The following is a 6,662-nucleotide window of genomic DNA, read 5'->3' on the forward strand; positions in this document are numbered from 1 at the left end:
GTCCTTGGCTTGCGACTCAGTCCTCTTATCATCCTCCTTATTACAATGTGGTAATGAGTCGTTCATCTTGGTCGTACGACCACCTGCCCGACAAGGCGGGCTCAGCGGTCCAGTATTATATACGGGGAAAGCACCGTCAGCCACAGCAGCGCGCCTTACTGTGGTAAGGCCATCAATACTTGGCTATGGAGATGGGCTAAGCCCTCACACAAACGACAAGGTGCCTACTCTAGTGAGGGAAGACAATGAAGTAGTTTACCAAGTTTTTTAACGGCAACTTAAACCGTTTTTAAATTTTGACCTATAATATTTTAAAAATTGATTTCTTCAGAAATGAGCGGCTCTACGCCCCTTATTGAATATTTTAATTAGAGGTAAGTCCTTCAACCAACACATGAAATTTGGTTATTGTAGTTGCATCATTTACTGAATAATCACGTTTTTGGGGGTTTATAAAATATATATACATAAAAAGTGGGCGTGGGTATTGTCTGAAGTCCCTTATTTTAAATAGCTATGCGGGGTGAGTGTCAAGGAATCCGCATATATATATAAATGTCATAAAGATATCTTAAATTTTATTCAAGTGAACGGGTTCCCAAGGCAAAAAGAATTTTTTTCCACCCGGATCATTGGAAATCTATATTTATTCTAATTAGATTATTTTACTCAATCGTATTATAACGCCTTATGTAAGCTTGATTTTTAGTTGGTTATATCCTTATATAAACGCTCGTATCTTTATCTCCTTATGTAAGCCTTATTTTAATTGATCTATAAGCCTGCTAATAAGGTAGTTATTTTCTTAATAATGACTTCCAAAAATTCCTTATATAAGCTTTATTTTAAATGAGTTATAAGCCTTATACATAATGTTACCTTTCAGATAAACCTTATGCCACACAGTACAGAAAAACAAGGAGTATTATAAGGATTATACCAAGCTTGTACTTATTGCGCTAAATTATCGAAAACAAAAACTTGGACAGTTGGTTGGAATGCAGCTGCTCGAAGTCACGTCCATTCCGACAGCACTGATAATCAATTAAGAACAATTCAGCGATTCTAATAACACGTTCAATGATACACAAAACGGATTTACTATTAATTTTGTATGCTTTTGCATAACGTTGAGAACTCTTGCTATGAGAAAGGGATCACGGAGTGGTAATGAATTATATCATAGCTATCAACAAAATTTTGAATTTAGGTTAACTACGTATATAAATAAATAAATAAAAGTATGATACGATGTGTGGCTCGGAACCATGCCCATAACCTGCAGCAAAAAATTATCAATAGTTAAATATAGTTGACTACTAGTTGACTACTTTACGGGATACCAGATTATAACTCACTTTTAGTTGACTTCTGAAAGCTAGCCAATAACTGGTTGTAAAGCCATGCAGCATTGCAATGGCAACCACTGTGGAATTAAAAGAACTCAAACCAAAATACTTCTTCGTGAGAAAAAATGTATCAACAAAAATTTTGAAATATGAGAAAAAATGTATCTTCTAACGCCGAATTTCAGGTAATGTTTTTGGCTCTAGCAGTTTCTAGAAAAAACTGCAAAAAAAAGAAAAAATAAATGTAATGTCTGGCGAACTAATTTCACGCCAGAATAAAAGCTACCTAAGGTTGGCTTTCAGCTGAATGTGATGTACTGAAGATAGCGAAAATTTCTATTATAACAGTTATGTATTACAGATGGAAATAGGCCAACATACTTTTTGGTTTAAATTAGTTGAATCGTAGTTAGCTGAAAAGTAATGCAGAAGAAGTAAATAGCTCTGAATACTTTTCGGTCATTGCCGAAGTGTTTAGCTTTTTCATAGCAAATAAACAGACAATAGTGAATGCACGTTAGTTTATAGAAAACCAACTAGAAATATACGCCGCCGATATTCGTCGTTTTTCGCACGCCGCCGAATGTCAAAAATAGTGGCGCGGCGGCGGCGTTTGGCGCGTTACTATATTTTCTACTCATTTAAGAATGTCTAGGCCATTTATTGTTCATGTCAAACATTGGTCCAATATTGTCGAAGGGGTATCAACGGATGCGCACCACTGCCAGTTATAGGAATCCAATTGCGAAATTTATCTCTTTTAACCCATTCAAAAGTAATTAAAAAACAGTAGCTTTCAATGCCAGCTTAACACGGATTTTCATCACCCAATTCACCAAGTTATTAATACAAAGCATTAAAAGAAAAGTTATATAAAAAATTTAAATACTCACTTTGTACAATTAAAAAAAAAATTAATAAGGAACAATGAATTCAAATAAAATGACACAAGTCGAACATGTTTTGAAATTGTCCTTAAGTAGTTAAAAAAAGCAAGCGAAATCAGTGATGCAAAATCGTTAGTAGGTTCCGGAAGTTTAAGCACTCGTTTGAAATGATTCACCTCATACCTAAGTTGAAGATATATGTACATACGTATGAGAAGGGTTTGAAAAATCACTTGGCCTTATATTCAAACATCTGTTGTTTATTTGTGGAACTTTAAAATAGCGTCTGAAATGTCAATTTTGATTTCCACACTTCATCATTCAATACCCAAGTCCCTTTGTTTTACACTTCGTAAAGTTGGCGGCCTTATCCCCAACTATCCCAGTGGTGTGAATCACATTGATTGTTGCCTACCAATCAAGTTTAAATGTAACCTACACGTTACGGATCCTGTTACATACGTGAATACGTAGGCACACATTTTAACCAGGTGAGGCTTTGTCCTTCGCAAGAACACTCAAAGTTGTAAAGCAAAAGCTTTCCCAAGACAGTCGAACTAGTCTGAAAACTGAAGCTATGCGGTTATTTATAATGAAATTCTTGTAACAAAAGGCAGGAAAACAATAGTTTGGAGCCTAGGTTAGGTTAGCTGGTAGCTGCCCTGATAAGGATAGCTCACTTGGACAACACGAAGGTCCGTTGTGATACCACATGCACCAAAAATAACGGTGACTTAGATCTAGCTACTTAGAGAATCGTTGGGTAGCAACGATAAAGCTCCGAATGATACAGATCTCCACTTTGGATAAATCCTCGGGAGATCCATGTGAGTCGCGACCGAAGTACTTTCGCCTAGTTCTGGCAAAAGCTTGGCAATCAAGCATAAAGTGATTTGGTGATTCAACCTCATCTTCCTCCATACAGCTGCAGCGGGATGGAGTTTCCAGTATATTGAGACGTACCGCATGGATACCCATGGGACAGTGCCCTGTCGAAACCCCAATGACCATTGATAGGTGAGCCTTAGTGAAACCAATTATTTCAGCAGACCTCATGCCACCCACTTTCAGCCAGAAAGATCTTGCTACCCTGCAAGACGTGGTGTCCGCCCGACGTTTGCTGAGCTGATTCGAGGCCCAGCTATGGAGTAGCAATCCACAGGTGGCCAGCGGGATCCCGAAATCCCTACAGCCATCTTCATCCGGCTCAGTTGTACCGATGCGGGCTAAGAGACCCGCTTGACAGTTACCCGGGATATCACTATGGCCCGGGACCCAGATAATCTTAATTGTAAAATAATGCGATGCAATCGCAAGCGAGGTCAGGCACTCCCAGACCACCCTCGATAGCACTGTAGTTGAGCTCAACGCCTTGATAGCCGCTTGGCTATCAGAGTAGATGTTAAATTCCTTAACCGTAGTAGCACTGGATAGCATTCCATCCACCGTATCCTTAATCGCAGCAACTTCCGCTTGGAATACACTGCAGTGATCAGCCAACTTAAACTTGCGGCTTACATTTAGGTCTTGACAAAAGACCCCCCACCAACCTTTCCGTCCAGCTTCGACCCATCCGTGAACAAGTTAACCGGTCCCATGCTCCAGATAATTCCTCTTCCCCACTCCTCTCTCGGTGGAATGGCTGAGGTGAAGGTTGTATAGGGAGCAGTTATCAGCATACAATAGTCCGTTCTGTCCGGGATAAAGTCGAAACTGGTAAGAAGGCTAGAGTGTCCGCAGTCAACAAGCCCATATCCCATATCACGAAGCCTGACGAACCTAGCCGCGGCCGCATTTCCCGCAATATCTACTGGGTATATGTTCAGCATGACGTTCAGTGCCAAGGTAGGTGTTGTTCTGAGAGTGCCACTGATACCGATCAGCGCCGTCCGTTGCACGGACATTAACATTTTGGAGGTGCTCGCCGTGCCCAGTGCTTTCCACCAGACAAGCACCCCATATAGCAGAATCGGTTTGACCACCATCTCATAAAGCCAGTGTACTACTCCTGGCGAGAGTCCCCATCTCTTTCCGATAGCCCCTCTGCAGCAGTACAAGGCAATGGCGGCCTTCCTGGCGCGATCTTCCACATTGGTTCTCCAGGACAGTATCTTGTCCAGAACAATCCCCAAATATTTAACCCTATCAGAAGGTACCAACGGTACCCCTCCAATCGAGGGAGTTCTGAAATCGGGCATCTTATATCTCCTTGTAAAAAGAACCAATTCCGTTTTCCCGGGTTAACCGCCAATCCACATGATTCAGCCCACCTAGCCACAGTATCCAGGTAGCCCTGCAGAACATCGCGCAGGGTGCCCAGAAATTTGCCTCTGACTAGGATAGCGAGGTCATCTGCATAGGCAACCACCCGACAACCATTGGCTTCCAGCTCCACAAGAAGCTCCTTGACTACCACAATCCAGAGCAGAGGAGGTAGGGCACCCCCTGTGGCGTGCCTCTGCTAATAAATTCAACCAGAGCCGCCTAGACTCCTAAACCCACCAGAGCTCTTTCGATTGCCCCCGGTAAGACATTGTTAAAAGCCCCCTCGATGTCTAGAAAGCCACCCAGAGCATACTCTTTGTGTTCTAGGGACCCCTCTATTTGCTTTACAATCGAATGGAGAACCGTTTCCGCCGATCTGCCCTTGCAGTACGCATGCTGTGAAACCAACAGTAACCCCCGAGCTATCCTTTCCCGTAGGTACAGGTCAATCAACCGCTCAAACGTCTTAAGAAGAAACGGCGAGAGACTGATTGGCCTGAAATCCTTACGTGATACATGAGAGCTTCTGCCGGCCTTTGGAATGAAAATAACCCTAACCGTGGGCCAAGATTTCGAGATATAGTTAAGCCTGAGGCAGTTAGTGTAGATGATGGCCAACAAGCGGCAGGAAATCGCCAAAGACTTTTGAAGTTGCGCAGGAATGATTCCATCCGGGCCCGGAGACTTATAGGGCTTGAACGACCCTATAACCCATGTTATTTGACTTTCCCGTATTGGAGTGGCAGGCACTTCTGCATGGCCAACGACCGCCGACCATGCAGGCGAAGATCCCTGCGTAACTGGGACATCGGGAAAATGATTGTCCAGTAAAAGCTTTAGGGACTCCTCGCTACTCATCGACCAGTCCCCACCATCATCTCTTAGATACCCCAGAGGAGCGGGATTCCTAGAGAGTATTTTTTGGATTCATTGCAGCCTTCTACGTTTTCGCAGAAGCTTCGCCATTAATCTCACTTGGCTATCCTTATTTCATATTTATAAATCCCCAGACTCACCTTATAGAGCTCCCAGTCCGAGGGTAATTTACTCCTCCTGGCTCTGTTGAAGAGCCGCCGACTGGACGCTCAAGAGAATCCGACCACCAGGGCGGCTTGCCCTTTCCCCTGTACGTTTTCAATGGGCAGGACAGTTTAAAGCCGCTATTGCTTGCCGAGGTGAAGTTTTCCACCAGAACGTCTATCTCAGATTCGGACAGGTCCGACCTGACGGTAGGCGCCGCAGGCAATAGCTCTCCCAGCTTCCTAGAATACCAGTCCTAGTTAGTACTTTTAGGGTTCCTAAAAGATATTTTCCGGGACCTTTTTCGTTCGCCGAGAACTGAATATATTGGTGATCAGAGGAGCGCTCGTTGAGAACCCTCCAGGCAGATATCCGACCTTCCAGTTCTCTACTAACCAGGGTGAGGCTCAGGATCTCCTCATTTACCGCAGTAATAAAAGTCGGGTCATTCCCCCTATTACATATACAAAGCCCCACATCTACAATAAAAGTAAATAAAGACTCACCTCTAGTGTTGGTATCCGAGCTTCCCCAGATGCTATGATGGGCATTAGCATCGGCAACGATGATCACGCCAACACCTCTCCGCCTTGCTTCAGCGGTGATTTCGCCCAGTATCACCCCCGGGGGCATGTACGCTGAGCCCACCCACATTTCATTACTTCCTCGCTCGAGGCAGACTGGTTACGTCAGCATTGCTGAAGTTAGAGAGAATAAAAGCTTTAATCTCTTGTTTAACAAGCACACAGGATCTAGGCATACTTGCCTCCCCGTGCACCAAGGTGTTGAATTTTCCAGTCCTTAATCCAGAAATCTTACTGCCGTTACTACTCAGCCACGGCTCCTGGACAAGGACTATATCCACTCCGCCTTTTTCAAGGCAGAGCAACAAATTTGCGGAAGCCGCCTTAGAGTGCTGAAGATTGATTTGACGGATTTCCATCAAAACCGCTCTTCTTCCTTACCCCATCCTTGGTGGATTCGTGTTAGTCGTGTTCATTCTAAAAAGTCCCCCTCAAGGCCGTTATCCGGAGCCGATTGTGTAGTCGCTACGCAGGGAGGCCACGCGAGGGTTGACGCATTACCTTATGAGTAATGCGTTCAGAGCCAGACCGGACGCGAAGCGGGAAAATTATCAACC

At 43.7% G+C, this 6,662-nt stretch overlaps 1 protein-coding gene across 2 annotated transcripts in view; it reads left to right on the plus strand.

Moving 5' to 3' along the window:
• The window catches only part of LOC137249181 (zinc finger protein ZFP2-like), a 40,435-nt gene extending 38,212 nt beyond the window's left edge, over positions 1 to 2,223 (plus strand). For both annotated transcript variants that reach the window (XM_067780483.1, XM_067780484.1), the window contains exon 8: positions 887 to 2,223. The gene's annotated coding sequence lies outside the window, so the exon portion shown is untranslated. The remainder of the gene's footprint in view (positions 1 to 886) is intronic.
• The last annotated feature ends 4,439 nt before the right edge of the window (positions 2,224 to 6,662 follow it).

The sequence above is a fragment of the Eurosta solidaginis genome, chromosome 4, assembly GCF_040869045.1.
Source record: "Eurosta solidaginis isolate ZX-2024a chromosome 4, ASM4086904v1, whole genome shotgun sequence".
Classification (NCBI taxonomy): Eukaryota; Metazoa; Arthropoda; class Insecta; order Diptera; family Tephritidae; genus Eurosta; species Eurosta solidaginis.